The sequence below is a fragment of the Saccopteryx leptura genome, chromosome 7, assembly GCF_036850995.1.
Source record: "Saccopteryx leptura isolate mSacLep1 chromosome 7, mSacLep1_pri_phased_curated, whole genome shotgun sequence".
Taxonomy (NCBI): Eukaryota; Metazoa; Chordata; class Mammalia; order Chiroptera; family Emballonuridae; genus Saccopteryx; species Saccopteryx leptura.
The window spans coordinates 84248857-84266607 of record NC_089509.1 but is presented as its reverse complement, the minus strand read 5'-3'; the positions used below and the strand labels follow the sequence as shown (position 1 = coordinate 84266607).

At 38.3% G+C, this 17751-nt stretch overlaps 1 protein-coding gene across 1 annotated transcript in view; it reads right to left on the bottom strand.

Annotated features, from left to right (window-relative positions):
* The window catches only part of PLCL1 (phospholipase C like 1 (inactive)), a 369849-nt gene that overhangs the window by 33339 nt on the left and 318759 nt on the right, over positions 1-17751 (bottom strand). The gene's annotated exons all lie outside the window — the stretch shown is intronic.

Below are 17751 nucleotides of genomic sequence, written 5' to 3'. Positions count from 1 at the left end.
CCCAAAGAGAATTAAAGTATCTATTTTCATTCCTCTCCAGAACAAGTATGTCTACGGCCATACCACCCTGAACGCGCCCGATCTCGTCTGATCTCGGAAGCTAAGCAGGGTCATGCCTGGTTAGTACTTGGAAGGGAGAACAAATAAAGGCAATGGTGACTAAAGTCTTATTGCACCAGGGTAAATTTTAACAGTTGTTTTTAGGTTTATATTGAAATAATTCAATTCACAAACCTATCTTGAGCATATACCATGCTTCTACAGTAATAATAAGAAAATTGTACTAAAATTGTAAAATGTAGAACAGGGCCACCAAAAAATATATAAAATGTCTATCGAGAATATCCGTGTATGTGTGCACACACGGCAGGTGCATGGTGTGAAGATAATGCACCTCTAAAGAAACCCTGAGAACAGTCACTGGTGGCCACCAGACAAAGATGGGTACTCACATAATGAAAAAAATAAAGGTGGGTGTCAGGCCTACTGAGAGAAAAAGCTAAAACCAAATTCCCAGTCTAGTGCACATGGGCACCTGCCAATATTCCATGAAGGCAGAATACCCTGGCAGGACAAGCTGAACTAAGTAAGAAGAGGCCAGGGAAGATGACACTGCTCAGAGGCACAGGGAGGAAGGAAGAGGTCAAAACAGCAACGTCATGAGAAATAAAACCGACTATTCATGCCAGAAATGCCCATTTTCCCAAGTAAGTGGCACACAGGCATCAAATGGTGACATTAAACACCATAACCATGGATGTTGAGAACAGGCTTAAAAGTCACACTGATCAAGGTCTGCATCCAGTCCTCTGCTCTACTAGTGAGTGAAGCTATTTTGAACAAACTGCTTAGCTTCTGCAATCCTGTTTTCTGCTTAAGCGCAGCCCCTGCTAAGACACAATCCCCCCCGAGAAGGAGCTAGAAAAGACAGCCGGCCTGACCTGTGGTGGCGCAGTGGATAAAGCGTCAACCTGGAAACACTGAGGTTGCCGGTTCAAAACCCTGGGCTTGCCTGGTCAAGGCACATATGGGAGCTGATGCTTCCTGCTCCTCCCCCCTTCTCTCACTCTCTCTCTCCTCTCTATAATGAATAATAATAAAAAATAAAAAAAAGACAGCCATTACAGTACAGCGAGTCAGGGTGGGGAACACCACACTGAAATTGTGCAGAAGCTACACACATGGCACTTAAATGTTGTTTGATTATCTGGTTTTGATGAGAATTGGGAGATGAGAAGCATGGGGAGAAAAGAGCAGGGACATTGTCCCTACAAAGGTGACAGATAACACTTGTGCTGTACCCGAGAGATGAGGAGGTGCTGCTCAGACGACAGAGAAGGGAAAGGACATTACAACAGGCAGGAACAGCATATGCGAAAGCATGGAGTCCTGAACCTGCCCAATGCGCCCCAGCACCCACGGGACAGTGGGAGTGTGGGAGCCTGAGACGGGACAGTACAGAGCCCAGTCCAGGCCCCATCACTGAGGACCTACTGTCCAGGCCTAGAACTTGGAATTATTTCCCGTAGATGACAAACACCCATCAAAACATTTCTCTCACTCAAGTTGACCTAAGCTACCAAAAAGGTTTATGTGTTTTGCTTGTTTTTAAATCCCACTCAGTGATTTCAGGGCATTTTTTTTTCTGAATATCAAAATATTTTAGGTTAAATTTTCTCTCTAAAAAGAATGCTGTATTAAATTTGAAAAGAGGACTGAATATCATTTTCCCAATGCCTTCTGTTTCTATCACCTGGAGTTACAAACTGAAACAACTGTTTGGCTGTCGAAACCAAAGTTAAGCTCTAGCTAAGCTACAAATAAATTTTCCTCATCTGATGTATAGAACACTCTGGATTGTTGAGCTTCTCCCTCATGCTTCAATATACAAATCAGTGACAGGTTCACAAAACGACGAACCGCTGCACATCGATCCTTTGGAAATTATTAAGACTTATAATAAATAAATGTAAACTTTAGTAGGAAAGCCACTGGAGTAGACATTATTACAGTTAATGTAAGTAAGAAATATTTAAAGACACTCCCCAAAATTTCATGGAAAACAGAAGACTAGAGGCAGAAAAACGCTTAGGCTGAAAACTTCATGACCGCTACATGACAAATCTAGAAGGCATCCTTCACATACATTCAAAGGGAATGGCGCCTCCTAGAGCTGGATAGTGCACAACTGAGAGGGTTGGATGTGGCCCCTCTGGCCAATGCAGGGATCAGACTGTTCAAATTTGTATTAAAAAAATGAATAATAATAATAATAGCACAGGCGTAGAAGATAATTTTGGTTGTATTGATTTTTAACTTTAATGAAACTCACAGTCCCATGTAATTAATTATCAAAACCAGATGTAGTTCAGGGTCTCCTGTGAAAATTTCCCCGGAATCCTTGACAAAGGAGCCAAAGGAAGTGACCTTCCCAGGGGCAGTTATTTAAAAAATAAGGAGAGTAGTAATCACTTCACTCTTTGCTCCTTCTCCCTCTTACCAGAGAGGAAGTTCAAGAAAAAATTATTTCTGAGACAAGCCCAATAATCTGTAAGGTGCTCTTTATTTAGTGAAGGGTTATTGAAATAATTCAGTCTGAAGGATAGAAATGAATTCAGTAGCTAAGAAAGTACTTTCCAAAATTCAGATATGGAATTTCTATCCTGGCAATGCTTGTAATTATATTTTTATACACATATTTATGTTTTGCACAAGAACAACTAAGAATAGTTTTAGATAACCAAAAGCTCAAAGGAATATGTCATTTCTAAATATTGTTATTATTATACCTACATGTATTATTACAAAGCTTGCAATGAGTGGGGTTAATAAATGGATTGTTTGATATAAAAACCAGAGGGCTACGTTATAACCACATGCACACTCACACACACTATATATACATATAATTGTTCTTTTCAATGACATTCTTCCTCTCCCAGGCAAAATATATTAGAGATAAAAGAGAACAGGAAGGAAGTTGCTGGCTTTTTTTTCCTTCTGCTTTTAGATTACATGAAAAGACTCCATGGGCTGACCCAGAGGGTACACAATACACATTGTTAAGAATCTTTAGTCTCATTTATTCAGATTTAATATTAGGACACACTTATTGCTAAAACATACTTTTCATACACAAGCATTTACATGCCAGCTTCATTTTTAGCAACCTTAAATATAAGTTTCTTGGTTGATATGAAATCCACAATAAACAATAGAGCCTGTTTTCTACGTCATGCGTAGTAATTGTAAAGAACCATCTGGAAGGTAAGAGTGTAAGGAAGGGGTATGCAACCAGCCATGATTTCACTAGCAAATAAACTGTCAATACCTCTTGAGTGTCAACATCAGATGTTGAAATGTACTCACCCAGGCTCACTGAAGCAGTCAAGTACTGACACAATGATGTACTACCGGAGAACACATGTAACTCTAAACTACTCAACCTTCCATCATTTAATTTTGCTTAAAAAAAGTGAAACTCAATTAAATCTGGAGATACAGCCTGACCAGGCGGTGGCGCAGTGGATAGAGCATCGGACTGGGATGCTAAAGACCCATGTTCAAGACTCCGAGGTCGCCAGCTTGAGTGCGGGCTCATCTGATGTGAGCAAAAAGCTCACCAGCTTGCACCCAAGGTCACTGGCTCGAGCAAGGGGTTACTCGGTCTGCTGAAGGCTCAAGGTCAAGGCACATATAAGAAAGCAATCAATGAACAACTAAGGTGTCACAATGAAAACTTATGTTTGATGCTTCTCATCTCTCTCTGTTCCTGTCTGTCCCTGTCTATCCCTCTCTCTGACTCGCACACTGTCTCTGGAAAAAAAAAAAAAAAAATCTGGCGATACAGAAAATTATAGTGAGACCAACACACATTTCTGATCCAAGGCATTCAGAATAAATGGCTGAAAACTAGGCCATACTTTTATGGTTTCTAGTATATTTTAAATATATATAAGAAATACATCTCTTAATGCATGTTTAAGGGGGGGAAAAACACCCTTAATTTTCTGAAACTAGATATATTAGTAAATTATCAGGAATTTCATTTTGGCCCAAGGGATTAATATTTCTCAGGCAATAAGATTCACAAACCAATGTTATTCTAGTTGTTCTAAAATGCCAGCTGCCGAGCCACAGACAACTGGGAGGTCTAGAATATTCTAGTTGATTAGGGATATACCTCAGAGAGATTTAGATTGCAATCTTATTATCCTGAATACATTGTGAAGCAATTGAAGAACTTTCAACCCTTGAGTCCATTGACTCAAACGTCCATTGAGAATAGTATCCTTTAAATAAACAGAGTTTGGCTGTTTCTAAAACACATAGCTTTGTCCTGGCAGATTTACAAACCAAATCATAAGGGGTTAGTATATTCTGCTGCATACCAAAGGGTTTTTCTTCAGATGGGAAGAAACCTATACTCTTCTTTGTCACTGTAAGCAAGAAGCTTCCACTTCTTGATTTTATAAACTTTCTATAACATCATCTGATAATGCAAAGTCTAAGACTCAATTCCAAGTCATAGTTTTGTGATAGTCTTTTCCTTCCAAAAGTTATCTTTTTTCAAAAGTTAATGTGATGATTATAATAAGAATGATGATACTAATGTTTCTTGTAAGACACAGACTCAGACAACAGTATAGTGACATCCAGAGGGAAGGGGGTTGGGGGCCAGTGAAGGTGGGGAAAGGGGGAGCAGTGGGGACAAAAGAGACTCTGCCTGGAGTGACAAGGGCACGGGCAGTGTGCAGATGACGTCTTATTGAGCTGCATACCTGAACCTGTACCCCAATAGACTCCATTAAAAGATAAAAACAATAATTTTAAAATAATGAACGTTTCTTGCCTTAGTTAATAATTTCATAAACCGTTATATGCACAATTTGTATGAATCTAAACTTACTTTTAAAAATCCAAGGGGATTTTTTCAAAATATGTAGAACTAATCTTTTCATAAAGCCATGGGTTTTCCCTAAGAGGAAAATTAAGTTACCTATTATTCTGCTTTGGTGAAGAGATACCTTCACTTATCACACATGTTTCAAGCATCAGTAATATGTGGAGAGTGATTAATAACAGAAAATCGTTTTACAAGAGGTGGAAAATAAGATGGGCGAGAGGTCTTGCCCACCTCCTGGTCTATTAGTATGAGTATGTAATCTTATACATGATGCATATTTGAGCACACTGGATTCACTTGAAATGAAAGAAATCTTACTAAATTTGAAAGTAAACACTTCTGGATCAAGGGAAATTTTTTCTTGCTACCCATTATGATCTTTTCAATATGGCAGATTGGACATCTAATTTCATTATTCCTTTTTTTTTTTCATTCTGGAATGTGAAGTTCTTTTAAATTAAAGGATAGCTGACATACAATATTGTATTAGTTTCAGGTATATTATAGAGAATTCACATTTCTGCACCTTACAAAGTAATCACCACAAAAATCCACTATCCATCTGTCACCATACAAAGTTATTATGATATGATTGACTGTATTCCCTATACTGTACTTTACATCACTGTGACTTATTTATAAGTTTGTGCCTCTTCCTTCCCTTCACCTTTTGCCCATACCCCCAACATCCAACCCTCTGGCAACTTATCAGCTTTTCTCTATCTATCAGTCTTTTTGTTGTACTTGTTCATTTGTTTAGTTTTTTAGATTCCACACATAAGTGAAATGATACAGTATTTGTCTTTCTCTAACTTATTTCACTTGCATAATACCCTTTAGGTTTATCCTTGTTGTCAAAAGCAGCAAATTTTCATTCTTTTTCATGGCTGAATAACATTCGTGTGTGTGTGTGTGTGTGTTGAAATAAATTATATTTTACACATTTATATATGTGTGTGTGTATATATAATATATGTATGTGTATATATTGACAAATGTTAAACTTTACCTGAGCCCTCCTGGAAAGCAAGGATGGTTGAGAAATCCCTCAATCTTTTGTGTTCTAGAAAATGGCTTACTGCAAAGAGCCTCCATTCCCCATATGCCTCAGAGAAGACTCACGGATGCTCCTTTCTTTACCTATGCCATGGCCAGACACAGACCTCCAAGTTCCCTTTCAGAAGTAATATAGTTGAACTGAACTACTTTGTTGACTTGGCCAAACTTTAGCTAAGCTTCTATCTTTCCTTCCAGCCCCTGAACTTGACCCCTCCCCCAGCATACCACCCCATCTTAATGGCCTCTTGGGTTCATACCACCCAGCTACCCACTCCCCACACCTGATTCTTTCTAGCTTATTTGACCCTCCTAGTAAAAGAAAAATCCTTTTTGCCTGACCTCTGAGAAGCTTACAGACTTTATGGAAGGAGCAGTCTTCCTGTTTATTGCAGTGGTTTCTTTCCCCATATTGCAATAATCTTTTCAAATAAAATTTTTCTTTATCTAAATCTGGATTTGCTTTTGATTGAGAATGTACACACCACACTTACACATTCATTCAGAGACATGAGCTTTCACTTGGATTTGATTAAGAATAAGGAAATTAGTTAACTGTACCCCATCTTCTCCCAGAGTAACAAAGAAAGTAGAGGAACTTGTGTCTGAAAAACCTAAAAGGGCTATAAGATATTAAAAATGAAATGCTTTTGTTATCAATGTTTTCTCGCCTCATATCATTGTAGAAAATAGTTAACTGAGTTAAAACATCAAAGTCACTTTAGCTAAAAATTCACCTTAGACTTAATCTCTGTGTGTAAGAAACACATTTTCTCTAAAAAAAGTTTTCCTGCAAGAAAAGTAAGACCTTCTCGAACATTACAAGTTGGAGCCAAGTCCTCTGGTCTCTGATGCATCTATTCATTAAGATTCTGCCACTTTTGAATTATTCAGAATTATTATAAAATGCCATTTTCATATGAAAAAGGGGGGTACCTCCCAGAAACACTAAGTTTAATTGTACTAGAGATAAAGTAGAGCAGTCTGTGCTTCCGTAATCATGTCAACAGCCTGGTTTTTATCTCTACTAAACTGCTGGGAGGCACAGCTGGCTGCAAACACCCAAGGCAGAAATCTGGACACCATGTAAACAGCCTGCTTATTGCTAAGAAGCATTAACATTCCATCTGAACTGTCCTAAATTGTTGGGCAAGAGCTGTTTGAAATAATGCTTTAGATTTGCACCCTTTTAATTATTATAGATGCATTAATTATACATCTTTTAAAAGAATTGTTTTTTCTAGTGCTAATACAACTAATATTCTATATTATATAATTCTCTACTTAAATCTTTTCAACTTTAAATCACAAAAAAAATCTCTCAAAAGCCAATCTTATCCTCCTCTGCAACTGTAATTTGTCAAATGAATTTTATGGATACACATGGACACAGAATGTTGCTACAGATTATTATTTTAGAAGGTAAGTGATTAAATTTACTTGTAATTAACAATATGACTCATGACCAGATATTATATAACAACAAATTAGCTACGATGCTAATCAATAGTAATTAAATGAGCCAGGCAGACATTTTAGAACTTCCCAGATCAAGTTGAGGAGGTCCAGCACATTTGTTTTGATTTGTTTCTTCTCACCATTATTTTCAGATTGTTTTGGCAACCACACGCAAGTAACAAGATACAAGGCAGGGTTCTGGAATCCATGAAAGGCTAAAGATATTTATTCTCTGCTCAACTGGTACTTCCTCCTAGAAGATTTCTTTGACCTCCCCCATTAGATCAAAGCCCATTACACATTCTCGGTAACACCACGCAAGGTCTCCTTCATCAGCTCTCATCAGGGACAGATTTAACATGCACAATGGGATTATTAGATAACTGCCTCCTCCACTAGACTGTCAGCTCCATGAGACCAGGAGTCCATGTGTTTACTCACCAGTAGATTCCTAAGCACACAGCCTGACACCCTGTAGGAACTTACAGGGATTTGTTGAATGGATGACTGTGATTTCACACACACACACACAGAATTACTGTTTGCCAAATTATGGATTAGAAGCCTCTTGTAGTTTAAACCTTCTTATTTATAAAGGTTGAGGGGGGAAATTAAATCCCTTTCTTAAAGTGAGAGAGAAAGGCATTTATTCTGCACTAATAAGCCAAATATACTGCTCATAAAAAGCAGGGGATATTTTATAGCTTCATATTCATTTTTGAAATATCCCCTAACTTTTGTGAGTATATTAACAAGGACCTAAAAATGTGTCTAGGAGTACCTTTTCAGACACCTAGTCTAAGTATAAATATATCAAACTTAGCTTATAATACTCCAGGAATAGATGCTATGCCTTCCAAATGAGGACATAGGGGGATAACTGGTAATGGAAGATTTGACTCGGGGTGGTGAACACACAGTACAATGTACAGATGATGTATTATAGGATTGTACACCTGGAACCTATATAATTTTATTAACCAGTTTTACCACAATAAAGTCAAAAAGGAAGAAAGAAGAAAATAAATGTATACTCTTCACTTCATAAGACCTAGTAACATTTTCTTTTGTGTATAGAGATAATGATAATGACACATGAGATGAAAGTTGTTTTTCTAGAACTGGTTCATCTATTCTCTCTCACCTGAAACCATCTTCCTGGTGATAAATGACATGCCTTGTAAGGCACCTGGCTGAGATTTCAGGTGAGTCTAGAGCTTGCTAGGTTGAATGGGACTAAACCGGCTGCCACTGTCATCAGACCCTCAATTTTGGCATCATCGTTATTTTGCCCTTCCAAGTTCCAGTCAGCAAACATTGCCAGCATGACAATGCCATAACTGCTTGCCAAAACTCAAATACTACTTTTAAAACATAATAGACAAAAATGTAAAAATTAAAAATCAAATGAAAATTTAAAAAATAAATGTAGTGTAGAAAATATATAGACTAGATCGATAATAACATTCCTTTCACTGGCTAGTAGGCAAACTTAACCTAACAAACATAGGAAATTCTTTACATGGGTAGGTAAGTTTTTAAGCAGATGAATACACAGCTAGCTAACTATATAGGTGAATAGACAGTCAAGTACATCTTGCAGTAGTAACTACTTATGTGGTTCCTTTTGTGCAATTTGCTTTTTACAATGGAGCACATAACCTATATTTAACAGGCTATAACCTGTATTTCCAGAGTAGAGCTTCTGTGAGTTATAAATCAAATTTAGTTACCAGAAACTCTATAATGTTTTTTGAGTATTTTTCACTGCAGGGAGTCTTACAAAATGATAGAAATGCTAAAAGATCATTTTGTTTTTAAAAATTCCCAGTAAAAAGACAATAGTGTTAAAATGTTAATACTACCAAAAGCAATCCAAAAATTCAGTGCAATCTCTATCAAAATCCCAATAGTGTTTTTGCAGAAATAAAGAACAGCCAACCTAAAATTTATATGAAATCTTAAGAGACCCTGAATAGCCAAAATAATTATTGGGGGAAAAAAGAACAAAGCTGAAGTACTTATACTTACTAACTTAAAAACTTATTGCAAAGCTCTAGTAATCGAAACAGCGTGATACTGGCATAAACTCAGTTATAATAGAATATAATAGACATCCCAAAAGTCTTTTATATACAGTCAAGTGCTTTTGACAAGAGTGCCAAGAACCAGCAAATCCCAAAAGGAAGGCGGTCGGAGGCTATAGGGGACAGGGGGTTGGGGTGAGGGAGGGAGTTATATTAAGTGGGACACTTGAATTCATGTTAACACAATAAATTAAAATTAATAAAAATGTAAACAAACAAAAGAGTGCCAAGACCATTCAATAAGAAAAGGATAAAAGGACAGTCTTTTCAACAAATGTTGGGAAAACTGAATATCCACATGCAAAAGAATGAAGTTGGACCCTTACCTAACAACATATAAAAAACTTAACTCAAAGACTTAAATGTAAAACCCGAGAATATATAACTCTTAGAAGAAAGCATATGGCAAAAACTTTATGACATTGGATTTGGTGATAATTTCTTGGATGTGCCACAACAACACAGGCAACAAAAGAAAAATAGGCATATTAGACCTCATTAAAATTTTAAAATTTCATTCAGCACAGATAATTTCATCAGAGTAAAAAGGAAACACACAGAATGGAATAAAATATTTGTAAATAATATATCTTGTAAGGGATTAATATCCATAAAATAGAGAGAATTTCTAAGATTCGATAACATCAACCAAAAACAAACAAATAAAAAAAAAAACAATTCAAAAATGGACAAAGAACTTGAAGAGATATTTCTCCACAAATGATATACAAATGGCCAATAGGCATATGAAAAGATACTCAACATTATTAATCGTTAGAAAAATGCAACTTTTCTTGCAATGAGATTACTACCTCATATCCATTAGGATGATTGCTATCAAAAAAAACAGAAAATAAGTGTTAGTGAGGATGTAAAAAATTGAATCTCATAGTGCAGTGTTGGTGAGAATGTATACTGATACAGCTGATATGGAAAACAGTATAATGGTTCCTCAAAAAAATTAAACCTAGAATTACTATATGATCCAACAATTTCACTTCCAGGTATATATGCAAAAGAATTGATATCAGGGCCTCAAAGAAATACACCCATGTTCACAGCAGCATTTATTCACAAAAGTTAAAACATGGAAGTGTCCACATGTCCACTGACAGATGACTAGATAAGCAAAATGATGTATTTATATACAATGGAATATTATTCAGCCTTAAACAGGAAGGACATTCTGACACATATATGTAATGACATGGATAAACCTTGAGGAAATTATACTGGGTGAAATAAGCTTGTCACAAAAAGACAAATACTGCATGATTCTATGTATGTAAGATACCTACCGTTGTCAAAGTCATAGAGCCAGACAGTAGAATGGTGGTTGCCAGGGGCCCGAGGGAGTGGTGAACAGGGAGTTACTGTTTAATGAGCGTAGAGTTTGAGTTTTACATAATGAAAAGGGTTATGGAGATGCAAGATAGGGATGGTTGCCCGACATTTTTAATGTCTATCAGCACTGAACTGTACTCTCAGAATGATTAGTATGATAAATACTACGTTATGCATATTTTACCACAGTAAAAAAAAAAAAGCAGAAAAGCAATCCCAACAAAATGCTAAGTACAGATCATTCATTTGGAAAGAGCAGTCAGGAAGGGAGAAGAGGCAGTAGGAGGGACCGCAGTGGGAGACCGTGCAGAGTAAAAACAGAAATTAGAAAAATTAGGGTTTCACAGCACAACAGGTTAAAAAAATTAAAAATGGGGGAGCAAGACACAAAAGATAGGATGAATACGTAGAGAGATTTCCACTATTGATAAATTTAGTGATAAAAAGACCAATGTATTTAAGCAATGTAATACAATTAAGCTACAGGAACAGATTGTTGTTGTTGTTTTAATTATAAAATGTGGAGATGAATTTACACAGCTGGAAATGAAGAAGCCAGTGAAAAATAAAGGGTGTGGCACACCTACCAAGAAGCCATTGTTCGCATGGCTGAGTCCAAGCACAGACTGAATTAAAAAGCTTGTTGCCCTAAGAGAGGCTGTAGCCACACCCACGTGAGAATGTGCGAGCTCCCCCAGGACGAAGCACTTAGAAGGGCACTGAGAGCCACAAAAAAAACCATAGTCAATGAGAGTAGGGAAAAGCCACCTGCCTGTCCGCAGTCCATCTTGTACCCCAGCCATCTGGGAGAGCTGTGCTTGTTAAAGCACTTCAACCAGCTGCCTTGTGTACATTTTGAGGGCAAAACTTGAAGGTTTGAAGTATAATGGAAGGCATTTTTCTATGTTACAATAAAAAGTCAAGGAAATTATATTGTTTATTTTTTAAGTATTCTATAGGTTTAAGTAAAATTTTTATTATCAATAAAAATGTGAAGAGTTGTAAAGACTCTATCAACCATAAGGTCTAATCTCATTTATAGGTGGGGAAATCTAGCTCCAGAGGAGAGAAGATAATTTTTAAAAATTATATTAGTTAGTTGAAGGTTTCTAGACTTACTGTCCAAATTTCTATAGGTCTCAACTCTTAGACAACTAAAAAAAAGATAAGAATTTATAACCCGAAAATTTGCTACTTTGTATATATCATTAGAAAGTATTTTCCTCAAACCAGAACTGAAAGCTCCATTTAAACTCTTTGAACATTGGCTTCTCATGGTTGGTGACTTCATGGGTCTTCACTTTGCCTCTCCGGAGGCTTCTGTGTTTTCAGTGAAGCCCAAGGAATCTAACAATAGGGATCTCACATCTCATTTCTCCATCATCTCAAGTTTGTTATTCAAAGGAAGAAGAGTCCAGGACTTCTGTTCTAACAGCCTGGGTGATTAAGGACAGACTGGGGGTCTGGGAAGGACTGAAGCTGTGAAGTAGTGGGTGGAGGAAGGACTATGAAAGGGAGTTTGGCCTTTGCAAAGTTTTAACTGGAAGCAGGACTATTAAACTTCATCTCTCTCCTGTAGCTGTGAAAGCTGGCAATGTCTAGACTAAAAGTGAAGCCATCCAAAAGAAACAGGAGGGAGTTGGCTGGGTTCTCAGGGTAGATCCAGGGTCTGGCCCTCTGCTTTGGTATTTTTGGTGTAGTTTTATTTTGCTTTCACATCTCAATGGTATCTGTCCAAGGGCTCACCTGTATCCATTTGCTCGGGGATGATCAGACCCTGGGGAGCTGGTTTATGCTAACCAAGCTCAAAGGAGATGGATTGATCAGACCGAAAAGGAACTTAACTGAGAAACTTACCAAGAGAAATGCAACTATTAGGCATATGGGACTAGTTATGTGACTTGGTTGACCCACGCTGTCTCTACTAAAAAAGTATACGTGGGAAGCCAAGTTGAAAACAGAGTTGCCTGGTGAAAAAGAATTGGTGATCTCAAGCTATACTCTCTTCATGCACATTTCTGCACTGGAAGAATACATGGCCAAGGTGATAGGAGTATTCATGTTAGCTGGGCAAGACATTCGCTCTTGTATTAAGTAGAATAATAAATATAAAGCACTTAGTACAATACTTGATACATAGAAAGCACTCAGTTAACATAAGCTATTGTGGGGGTTCAGAACGAGTCACCCTAAATATGCAGATTATTTTGAGCTAAAGGCAATTTTGTTTCAGGCTCCAGAGAAATTTTCCCCCTTCTTTTAACTACCTAGAGGAACTTGAATTATAAGGATTTGCCCATAATAATAGATCATCAGAGATAATTTCTTTTAATCTATCAATAAGGCACTGTAAACTTCCATTTACTAAACATCTGTTCTAATCACCCTGCAATGACCCTCTGAAGCCCCCAAAGTGCATCACCTCATCCCTAGATCAGAATGTCTACTATATCCTCCTTCTTATCTCTGACTCTCTTGTGTATGTGGGGTTCTCGTATCTCTTGACATTCTGTTGATTTGATTATTTATCTAGCCAAAAGAACCAGAAGAGAGAAAGGGAAAATTTCTATCATTATTATGTTGCTATAAATATTCTGACAATATATCATAGTGGGCTAGCAACATGGACTTTTTAGTTAGATCCTTAGTCTATCATTCACTACTACTTATGTGCCAATGGGAAGGTTACTTAATCTCTCAAGTCTCAGTCCTCTTATCTGTAAAATGGGTATAATAACAATATCTTTACAGGGTTACCCTTAAAATTACTTAAGATGTGTTGTATGAAAATCACCTTACTGTTCATTATAAGCACTGAATGTTCCTTATTAATAATAATAATAAAACACACTTACATGGCACATTTTATATGCCAGACCCTGCTTTTTAACTCCTTTAGTCACTCATTGATGAACTCATTTAGTTCTCACTACCATCCTGTGAGGCGGGTATAGTTGAGGCACCTGTCGCTGGTGCATTATATTTGCCAATATCTGCTCCACCCCCCTTTTTTTTTGAGACAGAGAGAGTCAGAGAGAGGGATAGACAGACAGGAACAGGGAGATGAGAAGCATCAATCATTAGTTTTTCGCTGCGCGTTGCAACACCTTAATTGTTCATTTATTACTTTCTCATACGTGCCTTGACCGCAGGCCTTCAGCAGATCAAGTAACCCCTTACTCGAGCCAGCTACCTTGGGTCCAAGCTGGTGAGCTTTTGCTCAAACCAGATGAGTCCTCGCTCAAGTTGGTGACCTTGGGGTCTCGAACCTGGGTCTTCCGCATCCCAGTCCGACACTCTATCCACTACACCACTGCCCGATCAGGCCTGCTCCCCTTTCTTGAGAAAGTGCACATTTGCACCACTACTGAAGGCAGTCTTGAGCAGTTGGCTTGCTTTAGCCAATTCATTGTAAATGAATGGGACATGAGACACCATTTATCAGAAGTGTTTAAAACCAATTTGTGCTTCCCTACCTATAGAACTGTAGTATTTGTTAAGATAAAGCCTCCAGCAGCTTGAGTTCCTCAGTAGCCCTTACTGACCCATTATAGATATACATTGCAAGATAGAAATAAGCCATTGTTTTAAGCCACTGAGATCTTCAGATGTGCATTACCACAGCACAACCTACCATAGCCCAACTAATGCAGAAGGATAGAGACACAAGAAAACTTTCCCAAGACCACACAGCTGGAAAGTATCTAGCTCCTGAGTCTGTACTCTTGACCACTTTGCTTTAGGTTTCTTAAAAATTGATAGTAATATCAATATAAAGAATAGTTTATTATTAATGAATTATTATCATTGGGGACCTGTTTCTAGACATTATCATAAACAGCTATTCCTTTCTGAATGAGTTGGCTCAAGAGGAAACCTAGCTTCTCTCCAGCATCCACTGCAGCAATAGCCAGCAGCTGTCAGAAACACCACTGGAGTTTTCAATGGTCAACATGGAGGACAGTGGACAGGTCCCTTCTTTTTTTTAATTTTATTTTTATTTTATTTATTCATTTTAGAAAGGGGAGAGAGAGAGGAGAGAGACAGAGAGAGAAGGGGAGGAGGAGAAGGAAGCATCAACTCCCATATGTGCCTTGACCAGGCAAGCCCAGGGTTTTGAACCAGCGACCTCAGCATTTCCAGGTTGACGCTTTATCCACTGCACCACCACAGGTCAGGCCAGGTCCCTTCTTTATGTAGACCCACAGCAGCCCCCAGGGCAATGATCACTATGGCTGCCAGAGAGCCTGGCTTGATCACTCCCCCCGACACACACACACATACACAGTATCTTATAGAATGACTTAAAATATCTATGGCCATTCAGTTAAGGGTAACTATTCTTGCTGTCATTCTGTCTTTCAGAGAGAGAGATGCTTCTCTTAATACTTATTTTCCCATTAGCCCATCACCTTGTTCTTTCCCCTTTTGTCCCTCAACAATGAGCTGAGAATTCAAACGTGTTTTTACAAGCTCTAGTAGAAAGCATAGTACTATACTGACATTCACATAATTTCCCGAGTGGAGTAAGAGTCCCCAGAGTTGCGAGTGCCTGAAATCTGGGGAATGAATGAGAGAATATACCTGATTTAGAAATGCAAGTGGGTAAACAGGAGAAGTCAGATGTTTCAGCTCTGCTCTTCCCAAGGAAAATGAAGATGTCCAGATAGAGCAGAAGGAGCAAAGGTTTAAGCAGTGATTAAAAAGCCAAAACATTAGGTGGAAAAAGATTACTCACATTGACTGAATATAAATCTATAGAAGAGACCCAGGTTTTTATGGCACACACTGAAATGCATTAAATTATAAACTTTCTTCAATATTACTTTTATATATCTCTATTTGATACCTCAGCCTGCAAAAACTTTTTTTATCAGACTTTTAAAAATATAAAGAGAAAGGAATTTACTTCCTTAAAATAGTCAAAAGGCCAAGTTAGAAATATATATATTGGCAAAGCTCACTAAAATGCTACTCTTCAAATTTCAGTTTTACAGGTGTGACTGCCCTACAGTGAAGTTCTTTGTATTCTTAAAGAGTCAAAACACTCTGGATGACGACGTCCAGGACTTTAAATTTATTCCACTTTGCAGCACATGGTGTTTTATCAATGATATAGTATAAGTTCATATCTCTCTCCCAAGAGAAGACCTTAGAATTCTCATGAGTGAGAGACACTTCCCAAATTAGTGATGACCTCAACTAGTTGGCTGCACAAGAAGCTGCAGTGTCTTCTTCTGGAAGACTTAAAGAACAGGAAAAATTTCCATTGTAAGATTTTTAATTTCTTGATAATAACCAAACAAAACTTATTTTTGAAGGACAGCATGGAGAAAAAGGTAGATGAAAGGAACTGGTCCTGTGTGAAGATGGAGTGAGATGGAGCTACCGTGGTCCAGTGATTATCTGCAAAAGATACTGAGGACGGAGTTGTGAGACATGCATTATCATTCAACTCAAATGAACATCGTGGCTCTGTAAGAAGCTGGATTTTGTGCTCGGTGGTAAAAGAGAAAGAAGAGGAGAGGAAAAGAATGAGTAAGTTGGAAATTGGCATATTGTAAAAGTGTGGGGAAATGAAAAAGATCTGCTAAGCAAGTCCCTACTCTGGACCCATGCATAGTGCGAAACTATGAATCAAGAAAAACACACGGATGGGAGCTTCCGGGACCACCTTGATTTCAGCCTCCTTGCTGGATTCTAAGTACTGACCTCTGGCTCAGCAGACCTGGACACTGTAATTACAATTCATATTTGTTGTATTATGCAGCTTTTATTTTAAGAATTTTTTATTTTCTTAAATGAGAAGCACAGAAACAGAGAGACAGACTCCCATATGCACCCCAACTGGGATTCACCCAGTAAGTCCCCTATGGGGTGATGCTCTGTCCATCTAGGGCCATTGCTTCTTTGTTCAGCAACTGAACTATTTTAGCACCTGAAGCAGAGGCCATGGAGCCACCCTCAGTGCCCAGGGCCAACTTGCTCCAACCAAGCCATGGCTGCAGAAGGGAAAGAGAGAGACAGAGAAAAGAGAAGGGGAGGGGTGGAGAAGCAAATGGACGCTTCTTCTATGTGCCCTGACCAGGAATTGAACCCAAGACAACCACATGCCAGACCAATGCTCCACCACTGAGCCAAATGGCCAGGACCAGGGCTTGAATTGTACAGGAGGTAGGAGGACAGGGTAATGCTTAGATACATGGGCAAGAGTTAAAATCTCAGCTCTCCCATTTACCAGCTGAAGGCAAGAAACTTAAATCTCCCTAGTCCTCAATTTTCTCATCTGTGAGATTGGAGAGATGAGATATCAGAAACAACATGTTTTAATGTCACAGCATTGTTGCAAAGAGGAAAGAAGAAATGTATATAAACTATGTAATGAGTGCTTGTCACATATTATGTGCTGAATGATCAATGGCCATCGTAGGTGTCATCCTTTTGGTCTTTGGATCCTGAAACTTTGCTCAGTAATCAGCACATTAACAAGCCCACCTAAGTATCTGCTGAACGGAAGGCACTCGTATGAGGGTTCACACTGCCACGTTGTTATCCAGTGCTATCTCAGGCTCCTTTTTATATTAATGCCGTAGCTCCGCCCTGTTCAGTAAATGATGCCTATTTCCCCCGCCCCCACCCCTTACCCCCAGACTGTTAATTCACGAAGTCAGGGTCTATACCACTTTTGTTCTCCGTGGATCCCCAATGCCCAACACTGAGTCTAGTACATACCAGGACTGCACAAATATATGTGAATTGAATTTTTAATAAGCATCTGTGATGTGTCCTACAGATCACCTACACTGTCACGTAAACATGGGCAGCATCTCTCTGTAAAACAGGTTCGATACAGGTCCTGGAGCAGACCACCTGGGTTCAAACTCCAGCTCCACTAGTTAC